Here is a 12719-nt window from a genome sequence, read left to right on the forward strand (position 1 = left end):
CTAAGTATTGCTAGATTCAACCAATTTCTTCGTGAAACGTTCAATTTTACTTTTAACCGTTTAGTTTACGGTTAGTTCTTATCTGGTTTGACTAAGAACTAAGTTAAATCTAGCTAACTTTAGCTGAAACCATTTTATTGGCGATAAGTTTCACTCAAGTAATGTTGCTTTTGGTGGTCATCAGTTAGAAAGAGCACCATTACATTGGTGAAACTTATCACCAACAAGAATGCTGCTGCTAAATTTTGCTAGATTTAACCAATTTCTTGGTGAGACCCTAAACTTTATTTTTAATGAGTAGTTACCTACTATCTGGTGTTCATCTAAATTAAAGATTTATATCGGATTTGAACTTTTTTGTTCAGCCTTAAGTGAAGTTTATTCAACTGCTATAAGTAATACAAAAACTGTTCAGGTACCGATATGATACATGTGAATGATATATCTTTCGAACGGTATTTAGAGCGATAGTTTTGTTTGAATGTGGTCATTCCTTCAAAAGTTTATATTAAAAAGATTTGTAGGCTTTTATATTTATCTGTAATATAATTTATTTCAAGTCCCGTTTTGTTTTTAGCGATGTTTTTACGAGATGTTTACTTTCTTTTACAAACACATTTATTTATCTCCTCGTTATTTTTTATTTTTTTACGAGAGAAAAAGTGCATAAGTGAACTGCTATTTCAAGCAGTCAATAATAAAGTTTGGATCTATAAATATATACTTAACACTTAATATGATAATAAAATAAAGCTCAAAAAATTGCCTTAAAAAGTAGGAAATGAAATAAGCACATTATTTTTCGAGTGTTATACTCAAGATATTGTATTAATTTCTTTCATAACTTTTAGTTCGAACCAAGCTTATGGAGAAATAGAGTTTTTAATTGAAAAAAAATATTTGTAATGCTTTAATGTACTTTTGCTTAATTTGAAGACCAGCACGATACATGTGCGTATTCCATGCATTTTTTGTCCTAAAGGCGAAAACTGGTAAGTCAATTTGTTGACGAATATTATGTGTAATTAAGTTAGTAATTATTAGATATAAAACATTTTCAAGTTATAAATTTACAAATAGATAATTTTTCTGTCTGCTCTGCTCTTAATTCTGTCATCTACCAAAACACTAGAAAAAGAAGTTGTTCTGAATTGTTCTGATTAGATGAGTGAAAATAATCGATAATATTCTGCTTCAGTTTTCCCATGTGCCAAATATTGACATTGATATTGAATGTTAGGTGGTCTCATCAAATTGCTATGCAGAGGATAGCATTTCTGAAGACCTCCATCGTTGTCGTCTAACAGCATATTCTTTTCTTGACATTTCATTTCTTCAGAAAAAGAACTTTATTGCCTTTTACAAGTTTTTTGTTGTATTTGAAAAAAGTCTTTTTCAATTTGACTGATTGAGGAACGACTAATTTGAGAAATAATGAAAGTAATTAAATGGGTAGTAATAAAAAATCTAGGATTAAAATTTTGTCAGAAAAGTATGAAAGTCGAAAACTCAAATACTCCATAAAAATTTAAGCTGAAAATTTAAAGCAAAAAGAATGAAAATTTAGATTGGTGAAAAACAAGGAGATAAGATTACTAAAAACTAAATAATATGATGAGTCTTTGGCGTGATGTTATGAAAAAAAGTTCAATGTTTAAGAAATGTTTAGGATAAAATATAAAAAAAATAAATAAATATAAAAAAAAAGAGAGCGTGTACATATTTCGCAATAGAATTTTAATTTTTAAGTTTATGTTTTTTGTTAACTTTTAGAGTTAAGTTGAGAGTGCAATTTCCACAGACAAAGAAATTTGCACGTAAAAATATTCGCCACCACAAAGTCATTTTTTTAACTACAATTTCAGTCTTGAAAAAAATTCAGGATCCGGATGAGAAAGTGTTTATTAAAAATACAGCAAGAACTCACAATCTATGTAAAAATAAATAAATTATTTAAGTGGCCTGAACATAACATTTTACTCCGGCGCAAAAATACTGAATCATAGTGATTATAAATAAATAGTTAGTTCAAACATAACTAAAATGCATAAAAATTTCACCGCATAATGTTGAAATAAGGAATTTGAATGCCTAATCTCCCTGGCCTAGTGGTTCGCTTCCTCATGGTGCAGCCTGGGTAACGCTAAATTCCCCGCGTGCTATCTACCTTCGACGGCTTTTAGGCTAAGTTAAGCAAATACGGTTCAGAAATTTATTTATTCATTTTTATTCGCAGAAGCAAATGAAACCATTGACTTGACGAATTACTTACAGTTGAAGTCTAGTTTTGATATTTTGAAATGATCTATGTTAGTTCACATCAGTGGTGTACTTGTAGGGGTCTAGCATCCCTGGTGAAATTTAGGGATGGCACCCTCTCCCGCATCGTTTTTTAGATGTCCAATAAAACTAGTAACATTCATATTCGTTCTTGAGCCAAAGACAGGATACATTTTCCAGTTCCATTAGTAACTATGTATTTTTTCTTTTCATACAAGTATTAGTTTTTTTTTTGTTTTAATTTAATTTTGTTAACTTACTGAATGAGAAAAAAACTCCATCTGGACTCAAATTTTAATACTTTGCCTGCAGTGCATAACAACAACAAAATAAATAAATAAATAAATAAAGAATAAAACAACAACTTTGTGCTGAAAATAATTTGACCAGCATGAATGGCTCACAAATTTTCAAATTTATTCTATTTGTAATTTTTGTGTTGCATTAATGTTGTTATAAATCTGCATAGTACAAATAATAAAGTAGTGTGTCTGTGCGTGTGAATGTGGCGCGCTTCCTAGAAAAATGACAATGCCTAGAGACATGAAATTTGGCATACAGATGTGCTTTTTACTGACTGTGTGCACCTCTGAGCCAAATGTACGATAAATTAATTAGCATAAAAGTGACTCAATATTTATGTTATTTCTTTATCTTTTTTTACCCAATCGATTTGGAATAAATTGCTGTATTAATGCATTCTTGCAAATAACGAAACTCAATTTAACTGCCTTCTAATTGTCAAGAGTCTGTAATTTTATCAAATAATTCAGTTCAAGTTGGAAGTATATGTGCATAAAAATACCATAAATGTCTGTTTCCAAAATTTGTTTGGTAAACTTTTTAACGTTTTCTAACTTGGACCTAAAAATATTCTTTTCACTAGAAAACCGCATACTCGTAAGGAAGTTCTCTCGTTTCGAAATTTTTATTCCATTCCCTGAGCTATCCGCCATTTTCCAGACCCCACGTGACCCCATAGTTCAGAGCGAGGCACTTCATCACAGCGGCCTTCTTAATCAATCCCGACCCTTGAGGGCTCATGTTTGCGGAGGGATATTTATGCCCCTATTTCGCACTTTTTGGGTGATTTTAGGTGAATTACGAGTATTTTTGTTACAGAAAAATGGCTCGTGTTTGGTATCGTTAAATGGTTAATTTAGACCCTGCTCAAAGGGAGGTGTTGAGTTATGGTTTTAAATGGGTACTGCAAGAAAATGCCGTTTGATAGGCTAACGAAAAAGTCCATAAAATATATCATCGAGTTTGTATAGCTTCTGTTTGACTAAGCTCCATAGGCGTTATAAGTTATATTCTGTCATTTAAAAATAATGGTCCTGATTTGCAGAAGATTTCTTGAAAACTAGTTCGCTAACATTTATTGCCACGGGCAGTAAGTGCCGGGCACGAGCTGTGCTGTTCAAATATATTTCAAGAAAAGCAAAGCTCTTTTTGTGGAAATTGTTAAAAGATGCAGATTTAACTCATTTTCTATAGTCAGAGTGAAAAAGGCTTGCATTCTTAATTGCTCTGATTGAAATAAGTTAAAAAAACTCTCGTCGCTTCCGAATAATACTTAAATAAACATTGGTAAAAACGTACTTTCGTTTTCTTCTCTCCTTTTTTGGTTTTTAATTGTTTTTTTTTAAATCATTATATCGTACATTTTAATTTAAAAAACTAAAAAACAGGCTGAAAATATAAGATTATTAGCAAAATAAGCCAAGTTACACAAATGAACTTTTTTCAAGTTTGCATTTATTTATTTTGAAAAGAAAAGAAAGAAAATTCTTGAATCTATGTTACATTTTTGAATTATTGTTATCAAGTTTTATATTTATTTATTTTTTAGAGAGAAAAAAATATTTAAAAAAAAAAGTTCTTCAATTTTTTTTCTACAATTTCCATTTTATTTATTTTAAAAATAATTTCTATCATTATTATTATTACGATTCGCTCAAAGTTCAATTCAAATAATATCAAGTAAAACCAAATAAAACGATAAAAGCAAGACAAGTGAATAAAGCAAATCACGGCGAACAAACATCAAAACTTTTTTCATTTTTATAAATCGACAAATCAAATCATTGAAAAGCTAACTCCAAACAACAAATACCCAAAACCAATTTTGTACTTCACAGTAAGCTTGACAACACTTTTTGTTAAAGCAGGGTCCAATTTTATCACCAACCTTCAACTTTAGACGACTAAAAAGTCTTTTCTTTCTACTTCATCAATCCTTTAGAGCAATTTTTATTTCACCCTTTTCTTTTCCGCGATTTGATTGGCGGCCGCATGCCTTGTCGCGTGACGGTTTTCCAATTGGTTGCCTCATTACGAGCAGACGGACAATTAGCGTCAGACGCACGTGGACCTGAAGACAGAATCGCGCCATGCCAATCAAAATCCGTTTTCATCCAAGAGTTAAATTCAAGAAGAAAATATTACCACTTTTAAAATTGCACCTTTTGGCGTTCTAATAAGCACATGTAAAAAGCAATGTAATGTCATTTCATCGTGTGTAATTAAAATGTTCACTTACTGCGGCACTTCAGTGAAAATAACTGCTACTTTTTCTCAACTTCCACGCATAATACAGTGTTTCCTTATTCAATTCTCTAAATAACTGTAACTTATAATGGAAGGACTTGGTCTTAAACATTAGGATTAGCTTCTACAGGACTTCACATTCGTAAACTGTTTGTTGCTAGTTTAACACAAGTAAATATTATGTTGTCAAAACACATGAATATTGTCACTTAATTTATTATTTCCATGGGTGTAATATAACTTGTTTCAACACTTCTTTTTTTATTCTCGTTGAAAAGAGAGCAGACATTTTAACCAGTGGCTTACCTAGCATGGGTGACACCTGCGGGGGGGGGGGGGGTAGTTTGTGGTGTCACCCCGTCCCCCGAAAAAATTTCAAATTTGTAGTCTTAAAAATGCATTTAGCTTCATGTTTTACAAAAACTTGCAATTACATTTTGGGTGTCAGCCCCACCCCTAAGACGGGTGACATCCGGGGTGGACCGCCCCCCCGCAACCCGTAGTGACGCCACTGATTATATGCTAATTTATTTTTTAGAAAATAAATAATAAAATACAGTAAAAACGTAGTTTAAACCATTAAACACGTTATTGGTTCACATTAATATTAATCTTAAATTTAATTCAACTAAAATTATTTATTGCTAGTTTAACGCAAGTAAATATTATGTTGTCCAACCAAATGTATATTGTCAATAAATTATTATTTATATGGGAATATTATACCTTGTTCCGTTTTTTCTTTTAATTATGTTTAAAAAGAAAGCAGACATTATACGCTAATTTATTTTTAAGAAAGTAAATAATAATACAATACAATAAAAATTCAGTTGGGAGTATTAAAAATATTATTGTTTATCATTAATATTAACCTTAAATTCAATTCAACTAAAATTATTCATGAATATTTATTAATTTTAAAAGTTAGGAAGATGCATTCGCAATTTCAAAATTCTCACATTTTGAGTAAAAAGCAAAATGCAGATTCGTCAATCACCCACAGGCACCAATTACACCTGCAGCTACTGTGATTAAACTATAATAAAGCAAATAACCCTGTAAAATAAGCAAAATAACGACATTCAGACACCAATGAGACAAAAAAAAAGTTCAGTGGTAGCGTATTTATAATAAACTTATCGCAGAATTCATACTTTATTCTCGAAATTGAGACGTCTTGAGAAAAAGATGAACTTTTTAAGAGATGCAATTTGTAGATACATAAGGACCTTCATCAGTCGAAGTGGTCTGGAGCGGACTATCTTTGGTAAGTCGAAATTTTCGCATGAAAGAGGGATTCTCAAAGTAGATATGAAGAGGCCATTGAGGTTTAGTTCTGTATTTAAATGTTAGCAAAATACCTACTAAATGTGTTCTATTCAATCATATTATCAGTAAATTTGTTCAATAAAAATATGTCAGAAGCCAGAAAATGCTGAGTAAATTTAATTAGACTTACCATTTTAATCGTTATTGTGTTAACAAGTGGGCTGCAAAGTTCGTAGGCTGAATATAGAGAACGTTAATCGAGTTAAATCCATGTTGTTTTTAGTTAGTATCAACCTTCAAAAAATATACTTATTTATTTCACAGTTATTGGGCATCTGGTTTGTGAGATATAACGTTGAAAGTGAAGCAACTTTCGTTATTATGTAAAAAAATGAGTATCAAAAAATTTCGAGTGTTAAAGAAGCAATGCTTTTTGGCGAAAAAAAATACCGTTGAAGCTAAGGTTTGGCTTGATATACATTATTTGAACTCTGAACCAGGTAGCTCAACCATAGAGAAGTGTTCAGAAAGTTACCGCCCTATAGCCAGGGCTAGGGCGGAAATACATGAAATATACACATTCTGAATATACCTGCCTTGCCTGCAATATTCAAGTTGAACCGAACCATTGTCTCAGTCACTCGTCTGGTCAGTGCTAATTCTATGTTAGCTACCAGTTTGTTTGGCACTCTTGGCTTCCTTAAGAGGTTTTCCACCTCCAGATCAGTTAGTCCTATGCCGGGCTGATGAGTGCTAATAAGCACGAAACTGCAGTCCTCGGCTGAAATTGACTGAGCTGGCGGTGTATTTCATGCATAGAGAAGTGGTTTGCTAAATTTAAACGGGACGAATTGAACATCGGAGAAGATGCACACAGTGGACGCCCCAAAGAGGTTGTTACCGTCGAAAACATCAAAAAAGTCCACAAAATAATTTTGAATGATCGTAAAGTGAAGTTGACAGAGATAGTCGAGACCTTTAAGATATCAAAGAAACGTGTTGGGCATATCGTGCATGAATATTTGGAAATGCGAAAACTATGTGCAAAGTGGATGCCGCGCGTGCTCACAATCGATCAAAAGCAACAACGTTCTGATGATTCGGAACATTGTTTATCGATATTCAACCGTAGTAAAATCGAATTTTTCCGTCGATATATCACTATGGATGAAACATGGCTCCATCACTACACTTCTGAGTCCTATCGACAGTCAGCCGAATGGACTGAACGCGATGAATAGAATCCAAAGCGTGGAAAGTCGCAACAGTCGGGTGGCAAGGTTATAATCAGACCATCAGCAGCATTTATTATATAAGGTTGTTGGAGCGTTTGAACGATGAAATCATGAAACAACGGCCTCATATGAAGAAGAAAAAAGTTCTGTTTCATCAAGACAATGCACCATGTCACAAATCAATGAAAACTATCTCAAAATTACATGGATTAGGCTACAAATTGCTTCCCCATCCACTGTATTCTCCAGATCTAGTCCTTCCAGTGACTTTTTCCTCTTTGCATACCTCAAAAAAAGGCTTGCTGGAAAGAAATTGAAGCACTTCTGCAGAGGGAATAGCCGAAACTGAGGCCAAAGAGAAAGCATACAATAAAACTGGTATTGAATAAAAAATTTTGAAAAAAAAAAAAAAAAATAGAACCGACTTCAAAATTGCTCTAAAAAGTGAAAAATAATTTTATTCTTTAAACACCATCGATAATATTTTTAAACATAATTTTTGAAGTTGGCGCGAAAACAAAAAGTAAAATCCAGTGTAACCATATGCATCGTTCATATTTTTTTTCAGAAAACATCCAAAGTTAGGAACGAAACATTTATATCGTTACTAAAATATGCTGTTATCAATGCATAATGTATAAGGTAGAGAAGAAACTGATCTGTTTAAATTTATAGTTGTAGCTGAGTTATGGTTGTGAATGATTTTGTCTATCTTTTTTTTTTGCGCCAACTTCAAAAATTATGTTTAAAAATATTATCGGTGGTGTTTAAAGAATAAAATTATTTTTCACTTTTTAGAGCAATTTTGAAGTCGGTTCTATTTTTTTCCAAAATTTTTTCATTTCATTCTTTTTAGTGTAAATGTTTATATTTCAGTAAAAATAAGAAGTTACCATCATGAAACTTTATCCTTTTTTTTTCCTAAAAATGCTCCATACTAAAAAAAAAAAAAAAAAAAAAACTATAAGCACGTCTTAAACTTTAAGCGATTGACACTAAAAATGTGTCTTTGTTCCTCTCTGGAATTCATTTGTGTGTTAATTTAATTATAACCATTTAAATATTACGTTTTCCCTAACTAATGTACATTTCACAGTACACAAGTTGCTTGAGATGCAACCATGTATCTCCTTACTTAGTCTAGATCATCTGTTATTGACATAGTTGATAACGATATAAACACTAAACTATAGTTGAGGCAAACTTAACCTGGTAGCATTGTAAAGGTTTAAGCAGATCTTAATCGCAGCATTATCTCGCTTCGAGGTTAGATTTCCCCCGACTATAAAGCAATAACACTGAAAAAACTTGATGCTTGCTTCAGAGAAGCCTTCATCAAAAACTATCATTACAATTACTATTAATGTTACTGTTGTATGGCACCAAAACTTTATAACAATGGGTTTTATATTTAATCATTTAATAGGGAAATTACATGAAATTTACTGTTTTTTGCCCATAACTTATTTTTTATAGAACAAATATGGTCAAACAAAGTAATGGGACCTAAGTTGAGCCATCCCCTATCCAATAAAAAAAAAATCATCAAAATCGGTTCACTAGGTGAGACGCTGTGAGTGGACAAACAAAAAAAAAAAAAAAAAAACATACATACGGTATGAACTGATAACCGCCTCCTTTTTGAAGTCGGTTAAAAACGGTATGATCTCTATAATCGCTGTTTCGCCCCCGAAGGCAACTACATTAAATAATATAATCAAATTTTACCAAAAAAGTGTGTTTTACTATGCTACGAACTTTTCAGCCCAACTGTTATCTGTAATGCAGTTAATTTTATTTTTGATCTTTGATTGTAAACATAAATACGCAAAGAAATAGTTATTTGATACAACAGTACTTTATTTTCACATTCGAATTATAAGTTTTTAAAAATTAGAATTATTTAGTGTTCATGACATTTACGGGTGAGCTTGGAGAGAAGCGAAGGAGAAGTGATAGAAATGCACAAATAATTCGGCTCCTACAACAGAAGTGGTGGCCTCCAGTGATGTAGAATTGATATTGTTTATTAACCGAAAAAATAAAATTCAACAAAAGCGATTTCAGTTAAACGGTGTTTTGGCTAAAAAAAATTCCAGAAAATCGAGGTTCAGCTGTTGCTCTTCCTGCTGAAGAAGATAAATTAAAAACTGACTTTAAAAGCTACATGTACACTGTTAAAACTACAGGATGCATTCGGCACCTTTCAGGGGAGAAACGCTTGTTCACCAGCGGCACCCAATACGGAGCCGAAATGGCACCTCTAAATAGGGTGAAAAACAGGCACCTTTTAAAAATAGACAGCAAGAGTGAAAAAAAGGAACCTTCGGAGAGAGAAATGGCACCCCTTACTACAGATCCTCCCCCCCCTCCGTTCCCCGTATTGTGTGCGTTTTTGAATACAGTTGTGTATTTTTCTATTTTTTTATTTATTTATTTATTTTAAGTTTTGTCTTTATTTATGATATTCTACGTTTTGGACATTTTTCACATTGAATTCGGTACTGGAAATGATTAAAACATGTAATTACAGCATTTGATCAAATTTCAGAGTTTTCAACATAGTTAAGTGCTCATTGCTTTAATTCATCTGATCGTGCTCTAACTCAGTTTTTCTCAACCTCTTTTGACCCACGGGCGCGGTAAAAGCAAATGAAAAACTTTGCGAACCGGTGAAATCTTTTTAGTTTTCTTAAAAAATTATAAAATAAATAATAATAATAATAATAACTCTGAGGCCATTAAAAACATGTAATGTTAAAAATTAATAAAACAATAAATATCTACCCCTTACTTGGTATCAAAGATCTGTCACAAATACGTTATAATTAAAAGACGAGTAATTATTTAAATAATGTGAGAAATTATACATTTACTAAAACATGACGCATTCCGAAAATGAAGCATAGCTGTACTTATAGATTATTTACATGAAGAGTCAAAAATATTCCGGGATATTACAGTTACGGGAAAACAAAATCGTTTCATAAACGTTAATCAAGATTAACAAAATAAAATGCACATGAAGTTTTTCGACACTTAAAAAACCAAAAGAAATTTCTAACGCTATCGAGACATTAACCGCTAACAGGAAATGATTCTAACACTTGACTGAAAAAGCAAAAAAAAAAAAAAAAAAAAGAGCTAGACGGAGAGAGATTTTTTTTTGCACTAGGTTTCTGTTATAATCTACGAAGCACAAGAATCATTTTTATTAAGGTTCTCACTTGTTGATTATTGATAACCATATTGCCGGTGCCTTTCTTTTTTTTATTGAATAATAAAAGCTGCTTATCGAGTACTCAAGAAAATAATGAGAGATATTTTTAGTAGCGTTTTGAATGATGGAAATTTCACGATAGTAACGATAAACTGAAATTAAAAGACAGTAATGGTAACTGAGAAGCAATAAATGCACTTTTAAAAGCTTTTAACTATGCTTGAAAGCCCTAAAAGCTACAAAGTAATCAAAAGCTGTACTTACTTGTAATTTCGGATAATTAATCCAAGAAAAGTTGTGTTTTAATCCAATAGAGTACTTCATTCAAAGTTAAAGACACATAAACGCAATCATCATTTGTCCACCATATTGAAGTGGTTGAATGTATGTCTAAGACAAAAGCGCATGCGCAGCTAGTCTTTTTTCCATTGCATGCTGTTTCGGCTCCTCTGCTCTATTTCCTGGCCTGCGTTGCACCTTCAGGCTAAATGGTTTCACCTTAGAGGGAATATATTCACTCGTCTGGAACCCCTGGTTATAACAGTGTATGAAAAATGTTTCAAAACTGATTTTTACTTCTAAAATAATCACAACATCATTTTTTTGAGTCAATGAAAAAGCGACTTTCCTTTTTTTTTCTACGAAGTTTAGTGTCTACTATGTCAAAAAGTAAAAAATAATAAAAAAAAAAGAAAGAAAATTAATTTGAATTTTGACATTTTGAATTCAAATTATGTTTTTCGCAATCAGGAATGTGTGTATATAGGCGTGTGTGTTTGTGTGTGGGGGGGGGGTATGTGTGTTGTGTGTAGGGGTATGTGTATGTGTGTGTAGGCATGTGTGTTTGTGTCTGTGTGCAGGCATACGTGTGTGAGTACTTGTGTGTATGAATGTGTGTATGTGTTGGGGGGGTATGTGTATGTGTGTGTAGGCATATGTGTTTGTGTCTGTGTGCAGGCACGAATGTGTGGGTAGTTGTTTGTATGTGTGTGTATGTGTTTGTGTGTGTGTGCATGTGTAGGTATCTGTATGTACTTGTATGTGTGTGTATGTGTTTGTGTGTATATGTGTGTGCGTGCGTGTGTGTATGTAGTTGTGTATGTATGCGCGTGTGTGTAGAACAAGGATGCAACCTGGAGACGGCTTTCGCTATAGGAGCAGCATCGTGAGGAGCCGGTCGACGGTGATGCTGCAGAGGGTGGCGGTGGGAAAAAAAATCAAAGGACATCAAAAAAAAAAAAAAAAAAAACAGTCAAGTGAGAACAAAGTAATCGTGATTGCTCAAAAAATAATTTATTAAATGGGGGATAAACTAAGTAAATTTGTAAAATTGATAACATGTCCTCCTAATGTTAAAAATATTCATAAAGACATGAAAAAAAAGGGTTCTCCTAGAAGGAAATAAAATTATTTAAGTACTTTAATTATACTTATTAAAACATGATAAGATTTTGTAAATTTATTTTGATTAATTATTGTACTCAAGGGAGTAGTGAGAGGGGGAGGAGGTAACCGTCCCTTCGTTTTAAGCTATCTTGCTAGTCTTAGTATGTTAACATATATTCTACATTCATTGTACATGTTTGTAGAGATATTTTTAATGCCTCTACAAGAGTATTTTAAGAGATGAAAATCTAAAATACGTTTCGAAAAATTAATCAGACGCAGACCCGGATCTACATACCTGCTTATTCAACAGTGCAGGGGGGGGGGAGGCAAGTCCTTAAGGAGCCCAACGGCATAAGGAATTCGGAATGTTAAGCTGATATAGAAAAGTAGCTGGAATGTTGCTTGAAAAAGTACGGTTAAAATTTAATTTTAAAACTTCAACGTCTTTAGGGGGTATTCATTAATTACGTAAGGATAATTTTGGCAATTTTTAACCCCCCCCCCCTCCTTTTATGTAAGGATACTTAAGAATTTTCAAACCCCCATCCCCTATGTTGTTAGAAAAGGATCAGTTACACAAAAACTCGCAGTTTAACGTTCATAAAAGATCTATTTTTCAAATATGTTATATGATGCGATACTAGTTAAAAAGAAAACATGCCATACAATAGTGCGATTCTTTCATTATATTTTACACTATTCATTCTTTGTAAAACAAGTAAAAAACAACTCATCCTATAATACATTTTTGCCTTTTAGACGAAAATGAAATATGA

The sequence above is a fragment of the Uloborus diversus genome, chromosome 2, assembly GCF_026930045.1.
Source record: "Uloborus diversus isolate 005 chromosome 2, Udiv.v.3.1, whole genome shotgun sequence".
NCBI classification, from domain to species: domain Eukaryota; kingdom Metazoa; phylum Arthropoda; class Arachnida; order Araneae; family Uloboridae; genus Uloborus; species Uloborus diversus.